Below are 18,766 nucleotides of genomic sequence, written 5' to 3' on the forward strand. Positions count from 1 at the left end.
AGAGTTGCTGGACAGCTTGTCCAGAGGGTCAAAAGATCACAGCGTGCTAGGCCGCAAAATGTCTGCCAAAGTAGGAAGAGTGCAGTGTGGCACTTTTTTGACCAAAATCCTCATGATCAGGCCAAGGTTATCTGTAAGAAGTGCGCAAAGACCTTTAGCCGAGGGAAAAATCTGAAAAATTTGAATACCAGTTGCATGCTTAGACATTTAACCAGCATGCACTTGCAAGCGTGGACACAACACCAAACCTCAAGTGCCACATGTGCAACTGATCACAACGAAGGTAGTCAGCAACGCTACATTGTTTCCCCCACTGTAAGCCCACCGGTTAGCACAGCAGCAAATGTTGAGGTGTCGTTGCAAGGCCAAAGCAGTCAGGGAATCCCACTGTTATATCAACGAAAGACTGATTCTAGGCCATCAGAAAGAACACCAACTCCATCACCATCATCAACCCTCTCTCAGTCCGCCCTGTCCACCGCTACTTCCACCATATGCAGCTCTCAAGTCCAGCTCACCCTCCCAGACACTATGAGTAGGTCAAGAAAGTACTCAGTCTCTCATCCGCGTACACTGAGTTTGAACGCCCACATTGCCAAACTAATATCGTTTGAGATGATGCCCTTTCGGTTGGTGGAAAGCACAGCTTTCCGCGAACTCATGGCCTATGCAGTACCACGCTATGACCTACCCAGTCGCCACTTCTTCTCTCGCAAAGCCATCCCAGCCCTCCACCATCATGTGAAAGACCGCATTGTCCATGCACTCAAGCAGTCAGTGAGCGGAAAGGTGCACCTCACAACTGATGCATGGTCCAGTCGGCATGGCCAGGGCCGTTAAGTGTCCATCACTGCGCACTGGGTTAATGTGGTGGATGCAGGGTCCACAGGGGACAGCGGTGGTGGGACAGTGCTGCCTAGCCCACGGTATAGGAAACAGTTGGCTGTAGGCGTTCGACCCTCCTCCTCATCCTCCAGAAGCGAAAGCTCGTCCACAGAGCGCAGTCGTACGAGCACTCCATCTGCAGCTGCCACTGTTGCACACGATGTGTCCCCCTATCGAGCAGCTAGTGGAAAGCGTCAGCAGGCTGTGTTGCAGATGATGTGTTTGGGCGACAGACACACCGCCGAGGGTTCTGGCCAAGTACTTGAAGCGACAAACTGAGTCATGGCTGGGCAGTGTACATCTTGAGGCAGGCAAGGTAGTTAGTGATAACGGCCGTAATTTTGTGGCAGCCATAGCCCTTTCAAAACTCAGCCACATACCTTGCTTGGCTCACACCTTGAACCTGGTGGTGCAGTGCTTCCTCAAAAATTATCCGGAGTTAACAGCCCTGCTCCAGAAGGTGCGAAGACTGTGCGCGCACATCCGCCGGTCGCCTGTACACTCCGTTCGTATGCAGAAGCTGCAGCGATTGCTCCACCTTCCCAACCACCGCCTCATTATCGACATTGCAACAAGGTGGAACTCCACCCTGGACATGGTGGAGCGGCTGTGCGAGCAGAGGCAGGCCATAATGCATTTGTGGGAGGATACACGGCCAGGCACTTTGAGAGCAGACATGGAGTTGACAGGTGTGCAGTGGTCGAAGCTGAAAGACCTTTGTAAAGTCCTTCAGTGTTTTGAGGAATGCACACGGCTGGTAAGCGCAGACGACGCCATCCTAAGCATGAGCATCCCACTTATGCGTCTGCTCATGCAAACTTTGACGCACCTTAAGGAGCAGGCGTCTGCAGCCAATGTTGATGAGGAGGAAGAGGAGGAGGGAATCCTTGATGACATTCAGCCATTGTCTGCTCAGGGACCTCTCCTGGACGAGGTGGAGGAAGAAGAGGAGGAGGAGGATGATGATGGGGATGATTACTTAGGGGAGGAGGATGCATCTCTTGGGGCAAGTGAAAATTTTGGCGTGGCAAGGTCTGGTACAGGGTTTGTGCGTGACTGGAGGGATGTGGATTTGCCAGAAAGTGCTCCTCCACCCAGCACTCGCAGTGCATCATTGACACCGGGAACATTGGCCCACATGTCAGATTATGCCTTGCGGATCCTAAAAAGGGACCCCCGCATTGCCAAAATGATGAACGATGACGACTACTGGTTGGCCAGCATCCTGGATCCACGCTATAAAGGCAAATTACAAAACATCATGCCACAGGAGAACCTTGACCTAATATTGGCTAATAAACAAGCAACTCTGGTAAATCGGTTGCTTGAGGCATTCCCAGCACACAGCAGCGGTGATGGTTCTCACACGAGCCGTACGGGCCGGGGGCAGCTTGGCAGAGGTGTTCGTGGTGCACACAGCAGAAGTGGCGTTGGAGACAGGAGTTTCATGACAATGTTGTGAACTGATTTTTCAAATACCGCTCACACAACTGGTAATACTGCATCGATGGAAAGTGACAGGAGACAGCAGTTTTCAACTATGGTTACAAACTACTTTTCCTCCCATATCGATGTTCTCCCACACAGGTCATTCCCCTTTGACTATTGGGCCGCTAAACTGGACACCTGGCCTGAATTGGCACAATATGCCTTACAGGAGCTCGCTTGCCCAGCTGCAAGTGTGCTATCGGAAAGAGTCTTCAGTGCAGCTGGATCAATCCTGACAGAAAAAAGGACCCGTCTGTCAACCCAAAATGTGGATGATCTAACCTTCATTAAAATGAACCACGCATGGGTTTCCAAGGATTTTGTCCCACCTTCCCCTGATGACACATAGGGTGACAGAAAAATGGCTTGCTTTGGTCCACCTCATCCTGGTACTTCACCTATTTCGCCTTTTGCATCAGCTGAATGTCCATGATCAACATATGCCACTTTCTAAAACTCCCTAACTGTGCTGCCTCCCCCCCCATGGCCGGGGTCACCACCTAGCGCACGACACCGTGCGAGTGCCGTTGCCCTGGACAGGTGGGTAGGCCGACTCTTGGGCGCGGGCACTGGCACAGGATCCCTCATAGTGCAATCAAGTGTCTCTGACGGTGGTGGTGCACACCCGCCGTCAGACACACCGCTGTACTATGAGGGGCCCAGTGCCAGTACCGACGCCCACGAGTGGGCCCCCCTTGCTTGGGCAGGGCCCCAGCATTTGCAATCTTTACCTCTCCCTGCTCCTCCGCTGTGTAATCTGGGCCGTCAAATCCATACTGTGCCTGACACCGTCTGAGCCTGCCTCCTGATGTATAGACATATATTTTGAATGTGTACGCTATCCATACATGTTATCCGGGGATACGGTACCCTTTCTAACCTTTGTGCAATCACGTGCAATCCATACTGGGCCTAACACCGTCTGAGCCTGCCTCCTGAGACATATATTTTGAATGTGTACGCTATCCATACATGTTATCTGGGGATACGGTACCCTTTCTAACCTTTGTGCAATCACGTGCAATCCATACTGGGCCTAACACCGTCTGAGCCTGCCTCCTGAGACATATATTTCGAATGTGTACGCTATCCATACATGTTATCTGGGGATACGGTACCCTTTCTCACCTTTGTGAAATCACGTGCAATCCATACTGGGCCTAACACCGTCTGAGCCTGCCTCCTGAGACATATATTTTGAATGTGTACGCTATCCATACATGTTATCTGGGGATACGGTACCCTTTCTAACCTTTGTGCAATCACGTGCAATCCATACTGGGCCTAACACCGTCTGAGCCTGCCTCCTGAGACATATATTTTGAATGTGTACGCTATCCATACATGTTATCCGGGGATACGGTACCCTTTCTCACCTTTGTGAAATCACGTGCAATCCATACTGGGCCTAACACCGTCTGAGCCTGCCTCCTGAGACATATATTTTGAATGTGTACGCTATCCATACATGTTATCTGGGGATACGGTACCCTTTCTAACCTTTGTGCAATCACATGCAATCCATACTGGGCCTAACACCGTCTGAGCCTGCCTCCTGAGACATATATTTTGAATGTGTACGCTATCCATACATGTTATCCGGGGATACGGTACCCTTTCTAACCTTTGTGCAATCACGTGCAATCCATACTGGGCCTAACACCGTCTGAGCCTGCCTCCTGAGACATATATTTTGAATGTGTACGCTATCCATACATGTTATCCGGGGAAACGGTACCCTTTCTAACCTTTGTGCAATCACGTGCAATCCATACTGGGCCTAACACCGTCTGAGCCTGCCTCCTGAGACATATATTTTGAATGTGTACGCTATCCATACATGTTATCCGGGGATACGGTACCCTTTCTAACCTTTGTGCAATCACGTGCAATCCATACTGGGCCTAACACCGTCTGAGCCTGCCTCCTGAGACATATATTTTGAATGTGTACGCTATCCATACATGTTATCCGGGGATACGGTACCCTTTCTAACCTTTGTGCAATCACGTGCAATCCATACTGGGCCTAACACCGTCTGAGCCTGCCTCCTGAGACATATATTTTGAATGTGTACGCTATCCATACATGTTATCCGGGGATACGGTACCCTTTCTAACCTTTGTGCAATCACGTGCAATCCATACTGGGCCTAACACCGTCTGAGCCTGCCTCCTGAGAAATATATTTTGAATGTGTACGCTATCCATACATGTTATCCGGGGATACGGTACCCTTTCTAACCTTTGTGCAATCACGTGCAATCCATACTGGGCCTAACACCGTCTGAGCCTGCCTCCTGAGACATATATTTTGAATGTGTACGCTATCCATACATGTTATCCGGGGATACGGTACCCTTTCTAACCTTTGTGCAATCACGTGCGATCCATACTGGGCCTAACACCGTCTGAGCCTGCCTCCTGAGACATATATTTTGAATGTGTACGCTATCCATACATGTTATCCGGGGATATGGTACCCTTTCTAACCTTTGTGCAATCACGTGCAATCCATACTGGGCCTAACACCGTCTGAGCCTGCCTCCTGAGACATATATTTTGAATGTGTACGCTATCCATACATGTTATCCGGGGATACGGTACCCTTTCTAACCTTTGTGCAATCACGTGCAATCCATACTGGGCCTAACACCGTCTGAGCCTGCCTCCTGAGACATATATTTTGAATGTGTACGCTATCCATACATGTTATCTGGGGATACGGTACCCTTTCTAACCTTTGTGCAATCACGTGCAATCCATACTGGGCCTAACACCGTCTGAGAATGATAGATGGGGCCCACCATACACTGGAACATTCCAAAGGTGGACATCAGACACTGGAGCAGCATTTACAGGGCCCATTATACACTAGAGCATTAGAAATGGGGCCCATTATGTTTGGAGCATTTTTTGGGCCCATAAGACAGTAGAGCTTCATCCATGGGGACCAACATATACTGTAGCATTATGTGGAGCTCATCATATACTGTTTCAAACATTATATGGGACCAATGATTCTGTATGGAGAAATAGATGGGCCTCGTCATGAGATGTAAAAAGTGAGGTATTTTTCATTGTACTATACCGCTATTTCTCTGCCGTATCGGAGCATGATGAGTTGTGGTATGTGTTAAAGGGGCGCTCTTTCGCCCAGGGCACATGAAAACCTGGAGCCAGCCCTCCCCCCCCACAGTCTGTAGCCAAATAACCCCCATTTTTCAGTGCATAATTTGTATTATGAAGTTAATTAAGATTGACAAGCTTAACTAAGAAGAATTGATGCTTTTGGCATTCAAATGGGCACTGTTGGTGTGTTTCCTGTCCTCCTCTCACTGCCGACTTTTATTCCCCATTGACTTACATTGGGTTTCGTGTTTCGGGACGACCCCGACTTTTCCCTATAATCGGACGATCTTGCTCGACCCGACTTTTGGAAAAGTCGGGTTTCACGAAACGAAACGCGACCCTAAAAATCCAAAAGTCGCTCAACTCTATTTATTAGTTCTTTCGCCTTGCTCTGTGATTAATTCACATGCCTAAAAGTTAATTACGCTACTAATTTTGGGTTGGCTTTGAACCCCTCTACTAAGTTTAATAAGAAGAGAAATCTGAAACTGGTGGCAGTAAAGTGTGTTCTGGCTAGGTGGGTAGCGTTGGCAGTGACTGAGCGGGTTTTATAAACTGATTTGCCTGGCTGCGGCCAGGACTAGTTATAATTCCCTTGCTGCAGTGGCCTACTAGCCAGTGCACAACAAGTAGCCCGTCCGGCGACTAATTATCCTAGGTGTAGTTCCCTGATTGACCTGAGGGTAAGGGGGGCACCGGCGAGCTGTGAGTTCCAAAGTGGAACTGGGAAGTGGGATGTGCATAAATCCCGACAGCTTGTAACATATTGTGGCAGTGGTGGGATAACTAAAATAAACCCCCCTGCTGTAAATTGTTAGGGCAAGACTAGCTTGATGTTTTCGTCACATTGTTGACAACGGTGGGATAACTAAGATAAGCCCCCCTGCACATGTGATAGCCTTGTGCAGCCAAAGGTCCTACAAAAGCCCCCTTTTCGTGACGGCGGAACTCCACTCTGCACATGTTGAAGCGGCTGTGGCAGCAACGATGAGCCTTGATGTAGTATGTCTTTTTGCATAACCTTGGCTAACACAGTCCAGACATGGTGCAAATCATGTTTTCAGAGTAGGCACAGGTGAAGGATCTCTGCAACCTTCTACACAGTTTTGAAATGGTTACTAATATGGTTAGCACTGACGATGCCATCAGCATCATTATTACATACTGGAAAACGCTTTGAATAGTCTGCATGAGGAGGTGATGGTCCCAGAGAAAGAGTTAGAAGCAGAGGAGGATACACAAGAGATAACATTATCTCAAATTTCTGGACTGTCATCACACAAACAGGTGGGAGGGTAGCTTACAGTGATCAAGGAGGACTCAAGGTACCAAACAAACTGTTAGTAAAGTTGCAGGAGCCGAGAAACAAATTGAGGAGGAAAAGGTGATGGACATACAACAATCAGGAGTAGAGTTGAGCGAAACAGGTCGGCAAAATTCAGAATCCGACAACTTTCGCTAAAGTCGGGTTTCGCCGATCGAAACCCGGCCATAGCGTGAGGTTGGCCATGAGGTCGCCGACTTGAGCGCCAAAGTCGGTTTCAAATAATGCTTCTAGGCCTTTTCTCTGCGAATCATCAAGGATGCACACTGTGGGCAATGTGATTACGTCGGAAGCTGCCCTCACCATGTTAGAGAAGGGCATGCAAGTGATTGGCTGGCTTTCTGTGGCATCACAGTACCTATAAAAGGCCGTGACCGCCGACCGCCATCTTACTTCTGCCGATCTTAGAATAGGGAGAGGTACTGCTGCTGATTCTGCATAGGGAGAGTGTTAGGCAGGGAAGAAGAAAAAAAATAGCTTCTGCTGATAGCGCTTTTCACTGTACAGTTAGTGTGCAATGAAAGGGGAGGATTTTTGCTGTGTGCAGCAGCGCTGGTGGTGATTAGGCGGCCTTTTAAGGCTACCTGATAGCTGCATTGCTGTGTGCACACTGCTGTTCAAACTGCTTTTTTCAAAGCACTCCAACTTTTATTATTTTGTTCTGCTCAGTTACGGAGCGTTCATTTTTTCGCACACCGTATAGCGGTGTATGCTCCTCACACACTACCGTGAACCGGCTGGTATCACGGACAAATAAAAGCTATCTGTGTGTGACTGGAAAAAAAAGAGGAGATTTTCCATTTTTCCAGACCTACACTGTATAGAGCTGTTCACTTTTCAAACAGTATAGCTATCTGTGTGTGACTCTGGAAAAAAAATGGAGATATTCCATTTTTCCAGACCTACACTGTATAGAGCTCTCTGCTTTTCAAACAGTAAAGCTATCTGTGTGTGACTCTGGAAAAAAAAAGAGATTTTCCATTTTTCCAGACCAACACCATATAGAGCTGTCCGCTTTTCAAACAGTATCGGATATCTGCTGTTTGATTACAGTCAAATCTATACAGAGACAGCGTGTGTCACTCCTTATAATAATAGATGGAGATTTACAATTTTCCATACAGACACCGTAGAGAGCTGTCCGATTCTCAAACAGTATTGTATATCTGCCGTTCGCATTACAGTCACATCTATACATAGTCAGCGTGTGTGTGTGACCCTCCGTAAATACATATACGGACATTTCCATTTCTCCATACACCGTATTGAGCTGTCCGATTCTCAAACAGTATTGTATATCTGCTGTTCGCATTACAGTCACATCTATACAGAGTCAGCGAGTGTGTATGACACTCCGTAAATATATATGCGGAGATTGTTAGTTTCACTAAAAATGTATACAGCTGTACACTTCTGATACAGTACCGTATATCTGCTTGTTGGATTATGGTCAAATACATACTGAAAGAGCGTCTGTGACTAACAAAATATATACGTAGATTTAATTTTTTTAATACACCTTACACAGCTGTACGCTCCTCATACAGTACCATCTCTCTTCTGGTATTTTTGATACATTTTCCCAAACATGAGGCAGTATGGTGGAAGAGGCCATGGAGGTGGGCAGGGGGGCGCAGCTGGTACTGATGGTGGTGGTGCATCGGCTGGTTCTGGCTAAAGCACAATAGCAGGTAAGGCAGGAGGTGTTGAGCCTGCATCATCCTCTGGCCCAAGAAGGCCTTTAAGGTTCCCTTTTCTGGGAGTAGGTAAACAGCTTTTAAAGCCAGAGCATCAGGAACAGGTTTTGGCTTACATTGCCGAAACAGCCTCCAGCTCTATTGCCTCCTCTTCTGAAGTTACAAAAACTGCAAGCACAGAGTCATCAGTGCAGGCTTCTGGTCAGGAAGAACACCTTTCCTTGTGTCCTTCACCCACCCCAAAAGTGAAGGATGCGGCAGCCCACACTTCAGATTACACCATGGAGCTCTTTTCACATACCATGCCTGGGTTATCAAGTCAAATCCTGATTTCCCCAGTCCAAGATGAATCTGACATGGAGTGCACTGATGCACAGCCACTGCTAGATGATTCTGCCGGTACATTGACCCAGAGCACTACATTGCCCTCGCAGTCTACTGAGCCAGAATCTGACCCTGATGAAACTCAGGTGCCCCTTCCCTTTCACTCTTGGAATCACAATGGAATCACTCTTGGAATCACTGTGTTTGAACGCCTACATTGCCAAACTGAGCTCATTAGAGATGATGTCCTACCGTTTGGTTGAAAGCGAAGCTTTCCGCAAGCTCATGGCCTGCGCAGTCCCACGCTATGACCTACCCAGTCGGCACTTCTTTTCTTGAACAGCCTTCCCAGCCCTCCACCTGCATGTGAAAGACCGCATTGTCCATGCACTCAAGCAATCAGTGAGTGGAAAGGTGCACCTCACAACAGATGTATGGTCCAGTAGGCATGGCCAGTGCCGTTACGTGTCCATCACTGTGCACTGGGTTAATGTGGATGCAGGCTCCACAGGGGACAGCGGCGGTGGAACAGTGCTGCCTAACCCACGGTATAGGAAACGGTTGGCTGTAGGTGTTCGACCCTCCTCCTCCTCCTCCATAAGCGAAAGCTCGTCCACAGAGTGCAGTCGCACGAGCACTCCATCCGCAGCTGCCAGTGTTGCACACGAGGTGTCCCACTATCGAACAGCTAGTGGTAAGCATCAGCAGGCTGTGTTAAAGATGATGTCTTTGGGCGTCAACAGACACACTGCGGAGGCACTGGCAGACTACTTGCAGCAACAAACTGAGTCATGGCTGGGCAGTCTACATCTTGAGGCAGGCAAGGTACTCAGTGATAATGGCCGTAATTTTGTGGCAGCCATAGGCCTTGCAAAACTCACACTCATACTTTGCCTGGCTCACACTTTGAACCTGGTGGTGCAGTGCTTCCTAAATAATTATCGGGAGTTAACAGCCCTGTTCCATAAGGTGCAAAGACTGTGCTTGCACATCTGTCGCTCGCCCGTACACTCCAGTCGTATGCAGAAGCTGCAGCGACTGCTCCACCTCTCCAAGCACCGCCTAATCATAGATGTTGCAACAAGGTGGAACTCCACCCTGCACATGGTTGAGAGGCTGTGCGAACAGAGGCAAGCTGTTATGCATTTGTGGGAGGATACACGGGCAGGCAGTTTGAGGGAAGACATGGAATTGTCGGGTGTGCAGTGGTCAAAGCTGAAAGACCTCTGTAAAGTCCTTCAGTGTTTTGAGGAATGCACATGGCTGGTAAGCGCAGACGACGCAATGATAAGCATGAGCATTCCACTTATGCATCTGCTCATGCAAAGTTTGATGCACATTAAGGATCAGGCGTCTGCAGCAGAGGAGGAAGAGGAGGAGGAGGGAAGCCTTGATGACAGTCAGACATTGTCTGGTCAGGGAACTGTCCTGGACGAGGAGGAGGAGGGGGATGATTATTTTGGAGAGGAGGATGCTTCTCAGGGGCCAAGAGAAAATGTTGGCATTCCAAGGTCAGTTACAGGGTTTGTGCATGACTGTAGGGATGTGGATTTGCTAGAAAGTGCTCCTCCACCCAGCATTGGCAGTGCATTATTGACACCTGGAACATTGGCCCACATGTGTGATTATGCCTTGCGGATCCTAAAAAGGGACCCCAGCATGGCCAAAATGATGAAGGATGATGACTATTGGTTGACCAGCATCCTCGATCCACGCTAAAGGCAAATTACAGAACATCATGCCACAGGAGAACCTAGAGATAATATTGGCTAACAAACAAGCAACTCTGGTAAACCGTTTGTATGAGGCTTTCCCAGCACACAGCAGTGGTGCTGGTTCTCCCACGAGCTGTAGTGGACACAATGGAAGATGTGTTCGTGGTGCACACAGCCGGTGGCGTTGGAGACAGGGGTTTCATGACCATGTTGTGGACTGATTTCTCAAGTACCGCTCACAATACTGGTAATAGTGCATCGATTGCAACTGACAGGAGACAGCAGTTGTCAACTATGGTTACAAACTACTTCTCCTCCCATATAGATGTTCTACCTCACAGGACATTCCCCTTTGAGTATTGGGCCTGTAAACTGGACAACTGGCCTGAATTGGCACAATATGCCTTACAGGAGCTCTCTTGCCCTGCTGCTAGTGTGTTATCTGAAAGAGTCTTCAGTGCTGTTGGATCAATCCTGACAGAAAAAAGGACCCGTCTGTTGACCCAAAATATTGATCATCTAACCTTCATTAAAATGAACCATGCATGGGTTACAAAGGATTTTGTCCCACGTTCCCTTGATGACACATAGGTTACCAGAAAAATGCCTCGCTTTTGTCCTCCTCTTCCTCGGACTTGCCCAATTCCGCCATTTGCAGCTGCTGAATGTCCAGCCTACACATCAACATATGCCATTTTTTAAACCTCCCTAACTGGGCTGCCCCCCCAAGGGCTGAGGTCAACACCTGGCGCACCCGGCCAAGTGCCGTTGCTATGAACAGGTGAATGGGCCCACTGATGGCCAACGGCACTGGCACAGGGCCCCTCATAGTACAATACAGTGTCTCTGACGGTGGGGGGGCCCACTCGCCATCAGACACACCAGCGTACTATGAGGGGCCCTGTGCCAGTACCGTCGCCCACGAGTGTGCCCCCCTGCTTGGTCATGGCCACAGCACTTGCAAGTTGCAATACTTACCTCTCCCTGCTCCACCGATGTGTAGTCTGGGCAGTTAAATCCTTCACAGGGACGGCCACTCCAAATTTGGTGTACTGATCGATGATGGTTAACATGTGGCTATGGCCTGTCCTGCTGGCCTCTACCTTCAGATGATCAATGGCTACCATTTGTAATGGACATCAACTCACAAGCAGATGCAGTGGTGCTTTATGATCACCTTTCACAGTTTTGATAGTCACAGACGTGTGACATGCCTGCCACCATTTTTCAATGTCTCCTCTCATGCCAATCCAATAGAATCGCCTACGGGCTGTGGCTTCTGTCTTTTGCACTCCAAAATTACCAGACACATCATGATAGGCAGTGAGGACCATGTCTACATTTCTCCTTGTGATCACAATTTGATGGAGACGAGTAACAGTGATGGGATCCACGCTACTGCGATACAGCAATCTTTTCTTCACAAAGAACCGCTTTCGCTGTCTCCACAGACAGAGTTACTGAGGGTCTGCATCGCCTCTGCAACATCTACCAGGAGGTTTTCCAGCGATGAGTAATTCCCAAATTTCAGCAAACACTCGACTTTCCATCTGTACTTGTATCCATGTAGTTTCCAGTAGCGGACAGTTGGGACAAGCTTACTGAGATTGAAATATATATGAAGATTTAAAAGTACCACAACACTGTATACTGGTGTACGCTTCAAATAAAATTCACTTTTTCTACTTTTTTAAATACTGGTGCAATACATACTGAGGCTGTGAGTGTCTGTGTCTGACTCCATAAGTATAGACGGAAATTTACAATTACCCCTACACTGGATACACCTGGTATCATTCAAAATTTTTTTATTACAGTATCCTCCACACTGAGTGAGCGTGTGTGGTTTACTCATTCTATATATACGGAGAATCGGAGATACCAATTTTTACCCTATACTAGATACAGCTTGTATCTTGTTATACAGTACCTTTGTTCGACATTTAGTATTACGGTCAAATCCATACCGAGTTAGTGTCTGAGAGTGGCTACGGGACTATCTATATGGAGAATTAAATTGTACCTTTTAATATATATACTTACTATCTTGCTATCCAGTACCGTTTTTACAACATATTTTATTATGGTCAAACCCAGACTGAGTGAGCATCTGAGGGTGATTCCGAAAATATATACCGAGATTTCAAATTTGGCTAACACTGTATACAGCTGTACGCTTCTGATACAGTACCCTTTTTTTCTATTTAGATTCTGGAAAAATCCTTAATGAGCCTGTGAACGTCTGTCTGTTACTCCGGAAATATATTTGGAGATTTAAGATTACCCCAACACTGTATACAGCTGTACGCTTGTGTTACATTACCCATTTACAGCTTTCATATTCTTGTGTAATCCATACTGGGCCTATGAGTGTTTGTGTCTGCCTCCTGAAATATATATGGAGATTCAGAATGTTTACACTATACTATATATACCTTGTATCTGGTGATATTGTACCCTTTTTCAACTTTTTATTTTATTGTGTAATCCATACTGAGCCTGTGAGCGTCTGTGTATGACTCATGAAATATATACGGAGATTTACTATTTTTCCTAGACTGTCTAGAGCTGTACGCTTCTGATACAGTACCATATATTTGCTGGTATTTTAGGTCCATTTTCCAAAACATGAGGGAGTATGGTTGAAGAGGTCGCGGGTGTGGGGGGCCACCTGGTACTGATGGTGGTGGTGGTGCATCTGCTGGTAGTGCCAAAAGCACAATAGCAGCTAAGGCAGGAGGTGTTGAGCCTGCGTCATGGTCTAGCTCCGGAAGGCCCATAAGGCTCCCTTTTCTGGGAGTAGGTAGACTGCTTTTAAAGCCGGAGCATCAGGAACTGTTTTTGGCTTACATTGCTGAAACAGCCTCCAGCTCTATCGCCTCCTCTTCTGAAGTTTAAAAAAATGCAAGCACTGAGTCGTCACTTCAGGCTTCTGGTCAGGAGCAACCCCTTTCCTTGGGTCCTTCACCCACACCAAAAGTGAAGGATGCGGCAGTACACACTGCTGATTACTCCATGGAGCTCTTTTCACATACCATGCCTGGGTTCATTCAAAATGGGGCCCATCATATACTGGAGCATTCTAAATGGGGCAGATCAGACACTGAAGCAGCATCTATGGGGCCCATTATACACTGGAGCATTAGAAATGGGGCCAATCATATATGGAGCATTATTTTGGCCCATAAGACACTGGAGCCTCATCCATGGGGCCCATCATATACTGGATCATTCTAAATGGGGCAGATCAGACACTGGAGCAGCATCTATGGGGCCCATTATACACTGGAACATTAGAAATGGGGCCCATCATATATGGAGCATTATTTTGGCCCATAAGACACTGTACCATCACCCATGGGACCCATCATATACTGGAGCTTTCTAAATGGGCCAGATCAGACAATGGAGCAGCATCTATGGGGCACATTATACACTGTAGCATTAGAAATGGGGCCCATCATATATGGAGCATTATTTTGGCCCATAAGACACTGGAGCATTATCCATGGGGCCCATCATATACTGGAGCATTGTAAATGGGGAAGATCAGACACTGGAGCAGCATCTATGGGGCACATTATACACTGGAGCATTAGAAATGGGGCCCATCATATATGGAGCATTATTTTGGCCTATAAGACACTGGAGCATCATCCATGGGGCCCATCATATACTGGAGCATTCTTAATGGGCCAGATCAGACACTGGAGCAGCATCTATGGGGCACATTATACACTGGAGCATTAGAAATGGGGCCCATCATATATGGAGCATTATTTTGGCCTATAAGCCACTGTACCATCACCCATGGGGCCCATCATATACTGTAGCATTATGTGGAGCTCATGAAATACTGTTTGGAACATTATATGGGACCAATTATTGTGTATGGAGAAATATATGGGGCTCATTATTCTGTATGGCGCACAATGTGGTGGCCATTATACTGTTTGGAGTAATATACTGTCCTTTTCTTGAGCTATTGTAGAATTTAAAATAGATATCAGTCATGTCATGTAAGCAGTGAAGTATTTTTCATTGTACTATACCTATATTTCTGTGTCGTATCGGAGCATCATGAATTGTGGTATGTGTTAATGGGGCCCACTGACACTCTTTGGCCCGGGGCACACGAAAACCTGGAGCCAGCCCTACCCCCCACAACTTTAGCCAAATAACCTCCAGTTTTCAATGCGTAACTATTATTATGAAGTAAATTAAGGTTGACAAGCTTCAGTAATAAGAATTGATGTTGTTGACATTGAAATGGGCACTGTCGGTGTGTTTACTGTCCTCCACTCCCTGCCAAATTTGCTTCCCCATTAACTTGCATTGGGTTTTGTGTTTCAGTCGGACCCCGACTTTTCCCTATAGTCGGCCGATTTCGTTCGACCCGACTTTTGAGAAAGTCGGGTTTCATGAAACCCGACTCGACCCTAAAAAAGGCAAAGTCGCTCATCTCTAGTCAGGAAATGAAGATAATAATAATATGCTCTCTGTTGTTCGTGGTTGGAAGGAGGGGACAGAGGAAGCATTCTTGAGTGTTACCCTGTAACCAACACTGCATAAACTTGGACCTCATGGAGGCGCCCAACATATGAGCACCTTCTTGCTGCACTGGCTTGCTTCAACATGATGCCCATATTAAGGTTAGAAATTGTGCTGACTACTGGGTTGCCACTCTGTTAGATTCATGGTACAAGATCAAGTTTAGCCAGATGCTTACCCCCAGGAAGAGGATATGCACTTGCAGGAGTATTGAAATACGTTTTTGACAATTTTATGAGTGGTTTTCCCCAAAACAGCAGTGATGCACACAGTGTACATCCCAGTTGTATATGTCCAACCCCGGGAATGTTAAGGCACAATCGCCAAAACATTAACAGCAGCAGCTGTGCTGTAAGTGGGATAAGCAATTTTGTTTAGTCGTTTAACACATTTTTTCTACCAGCCTATGTATAAGCTGAACAGAATGCAAGTTTGACACGTAGTGAACGACTGGAGAGGATGGTGCAGGAGTATCTGGAGCTCAATATCAATGCCATCGAGGGGGTATAGACCCTTTTACATTTTGGTCTTCAAAAAATGGAAGAGTGACCTGAGCTTGTCTGTCATGCCTTGGAGGATTTACCATGCCCAGCAGCCAGCATTCTCTCAGAATGTGTCTTCAGCACTGCTGGTGTAGTCCTGACTAGCGATGAGCGAATATTTCAATGTGCAGTTTTGGATTATGATCATCAAATTTGCAATATTCGCTGAATAATTCATTGAATATTCGCTGAACATTACTGAACTCCATTCATCTCAATGGGAGGCAAAAGCAAACGCTTGTACAACACCTTATAATGGCCCCAAATTCTGCCAAAACACATCAAATTCACCCACAGTACTAATTGTTGCATGAAACTGCAGTAATCAGCCAGGGATGACATATCGGGCTCTGGGACAGCATTTACAGCTTTCAGTTGAACGTCACAGTAAGATGAGGTGGGTGAGGGATCGGCATAGCTCCCAAGCGTCCCGAATATGGCGGGACATTCCCGTTTTTGACTGCCTGTCCTGCTGTCCCGAGCGGGCCTTTTTTTTTTCCACACAGCCGCACTGCACTGAGCCGCCACGCCCCCCCCCCATGCACCGAACCCATCCTTACGCTCAGAGAACCCCTCGCAGCGCCCCCCACAGCCGGGGATGACTTGCTAGTCTGTTGCATCTGTGTGGCACAGGACCTGTGATGAGATCACAGGAGGGGAGGAGTCAGGAGTCACATGATCAGGGTCTCAGTGTGTGCAGGACTCTGCTGGCTGGTTGTCATGATGCTGGTGAGGGGAAGTTTCTGTGTGCGGTCAGGAGGGGTTTACAGGGTGATGTAGCAGAGCTGTGTGTGTACGGGGGTGTACAGAGCAGAGCCACGTGTGTATGGAGCGCAACCATGTATGTGTGTACGAGGTATACGGAGCATAGCCACATGTGTATGAGGTGTACGGAGCGGAGCCATGTGTGTATGAGGTGTACGGAGTGGAGCCGTGTGTGTACGGAGCAGAGCCGCGTGTGTATGAAGTGTACGGAGCGGAGCCGCGTGTGTACGATGTGTCCGGAGCGGAGCTGTGTGTGTACGGAGCGGAGCCGCGTGTGTACGAGGTGTACGGAGCGGAGTCGCATGTGTACGAGGTGTACGGAGCGGAGCCGCGTGTGTACGAAGTGTACGGAGCGGAGCCGGGTGTGTACGAGGTGTACGGAGAGGAGCCATGTGTGTACGAGGTGTACGGAGCGGAGCCACGTGTGTACGAGGTGTACGGAGCGGAGTCGGGTGTGTACGAGGTGTACGGAGTGGAGCCACGTGTGTGTACGGAGCTGAGCCGTGTGTGTATGTTGGGTACGGAGCCGTGTGTGTGTGTACGAGGTGTATGGAGCGGAGCCGTGCATGTACGAGGTGTATCGAGCGGAGCCGCGTGTACGAGGTGTATGGATTGGAGCCACGTGTGTGTATGAGGTGTATGGAGTGGAGCCACGTGTGTGTATGAGGTGTATGGAGCGGAGCCATGTGTGTGTGTGAGGTGTATGGAGCGGAGCCATATGTGTGTATGAGGTGTATGGAGCAGAGCCATGTGTGTGTATGAGGTGTATGGAGCGGAGCCACGTTTGTGTGTAAGAGGTGTATGGAGTGGAGTCACGTGTGTGTGCATGAGGTGTATGGAGTGGAGCCGTGTGTGTATGAGGTGTATGGAGCGGAGCCGTGTGTGTATGAGGTGTGTGGAGCAGAGCCATGTGTGTGTATGAGGTGTATGGAGTGGAGCCACGTGTGTGTGTATGAGGTGTATGGAGCAGAGCCACGTGTGTGTATGAGGTGTATGGAGCGGAGCCACGAGTGTGTGCATGAGGTGTATGGAGCGGAGCCGTGTGTGTATGAGGTGTATGGAGCGGAGCCGTGTGTGTACGAGGTGTATAGAGCGGAGCCACATGTGTATGAGGTGTACAGAGCGTAGATGTGTACAGAGCGGAGCCGTGTGTGTGTACGAGGTGTGCAGAGCAGAGCCATGTGTGTACAAGGTGTATGGAATGGAGCCCTGTGTGTACAAAGTGTATGGAGCTGAGTCGTGTGTTTACGGAGCGGAGCAGAGCCATGTGTGTATGGGGTGTATGGAGTGGAGCCACGTGTGTACGAGGTTTATGGAGCAAAGCCGCATGTGTACAAGGTTTACGGAGTGGATCCATTTGTGTACAAGGTGTACAGAGCATGACCGCATGTGTACGAGATTTACTGAGTGGAGCCGTGTGTGTGCGAGGTGTACGGAGAGGAGCCATGTGTGTACGAGGCATACAAAGCGGAACTGTGTGTGTATGAGGTGTGTGGAGCCATGCGTGTACAAGGTGTATGGTGGGGAGCATTCATACCTCCCAACCGTCCCGGATCTAGCGGGACAGTTCCGATTTTAAGAGAGAGTCTGTCCCGGCCAGGAGCTTACTTTTCCTGCGGACACAGGAGTACACGGCGGAGCCCCAAGGAGCACTTTAAAATTCGCATGTGACATTCCACCGGAAGTGACGTGCTAGAAGCTGACCGAAAATGAGGTAATTTCGGGAGGAGGTTGTAACTGAACTATGGAGGCACTTCAGGGAATGCTTCAGATCCATCACTGTGTCATCCTCCAACAGCGCAGACAGCGGGATCGCCTTGGAATCAGGGATGCCGGCCATGTGAGCGGATCATGATATGTCTATGTCCTGCATTGGGAGGCTCAGGTGGGCTTTACAAGTTGAGCCAGGCTGCTATAGTATCTTTATAGAATCTTTCTTTCTTTGTTTCTTTCTCTCTCTCTGTTCTTTCTTTCTCTCTCGCTCTCTAATCTTTCTTTTTTTTCTCTCTCTCTGTTCTTTCTTTCCTCTTTCTCTTCTTTCTTTCTCTCTGTTTTTTCTTTCGCTCTGTTCTTTCTTTTTTTCTTTCCCCTCTTCCTCTCTCTAATCTTTCTTTCTCTCTCTCTCTGTTCTTTCTTTCTCTTGCTCTCTTCTTTTCCATCTTTATTTCTTATCTTTCTTTCTCTCTCTGTTCTTTCTTTCTTTCTCTGTTCTTTATTTCTTTCCCCTCTTTCTTTCTCTCCCTCTCTGTTCTTTGTTTCCCCTCTTTGGTTTTTTCTTCTCTCTGTTCTTTTTTTCTGTCCACTCTTTCTTTCTCTCTCTGTTCTTTCTTTCCCCTCTTTCTTT

Source organism: Dendrobates tinctorius, unplaced genomic scaffold (genome assembly GCF_039654945.1).
Source record: "Dendrobates tinctorius isolate UK_male_01 unplaced genomic scaffold, ASM3965494v1 ptg000018l, whole genome shotgun sequence".
In the NCBI taxonomy this organism is placed as follows: Eukaryota; Metazoa; Chordata; class Amphibia; order Anura; family Dendrobatidae; genus Dendrobates; species Dendrobates tinctorius.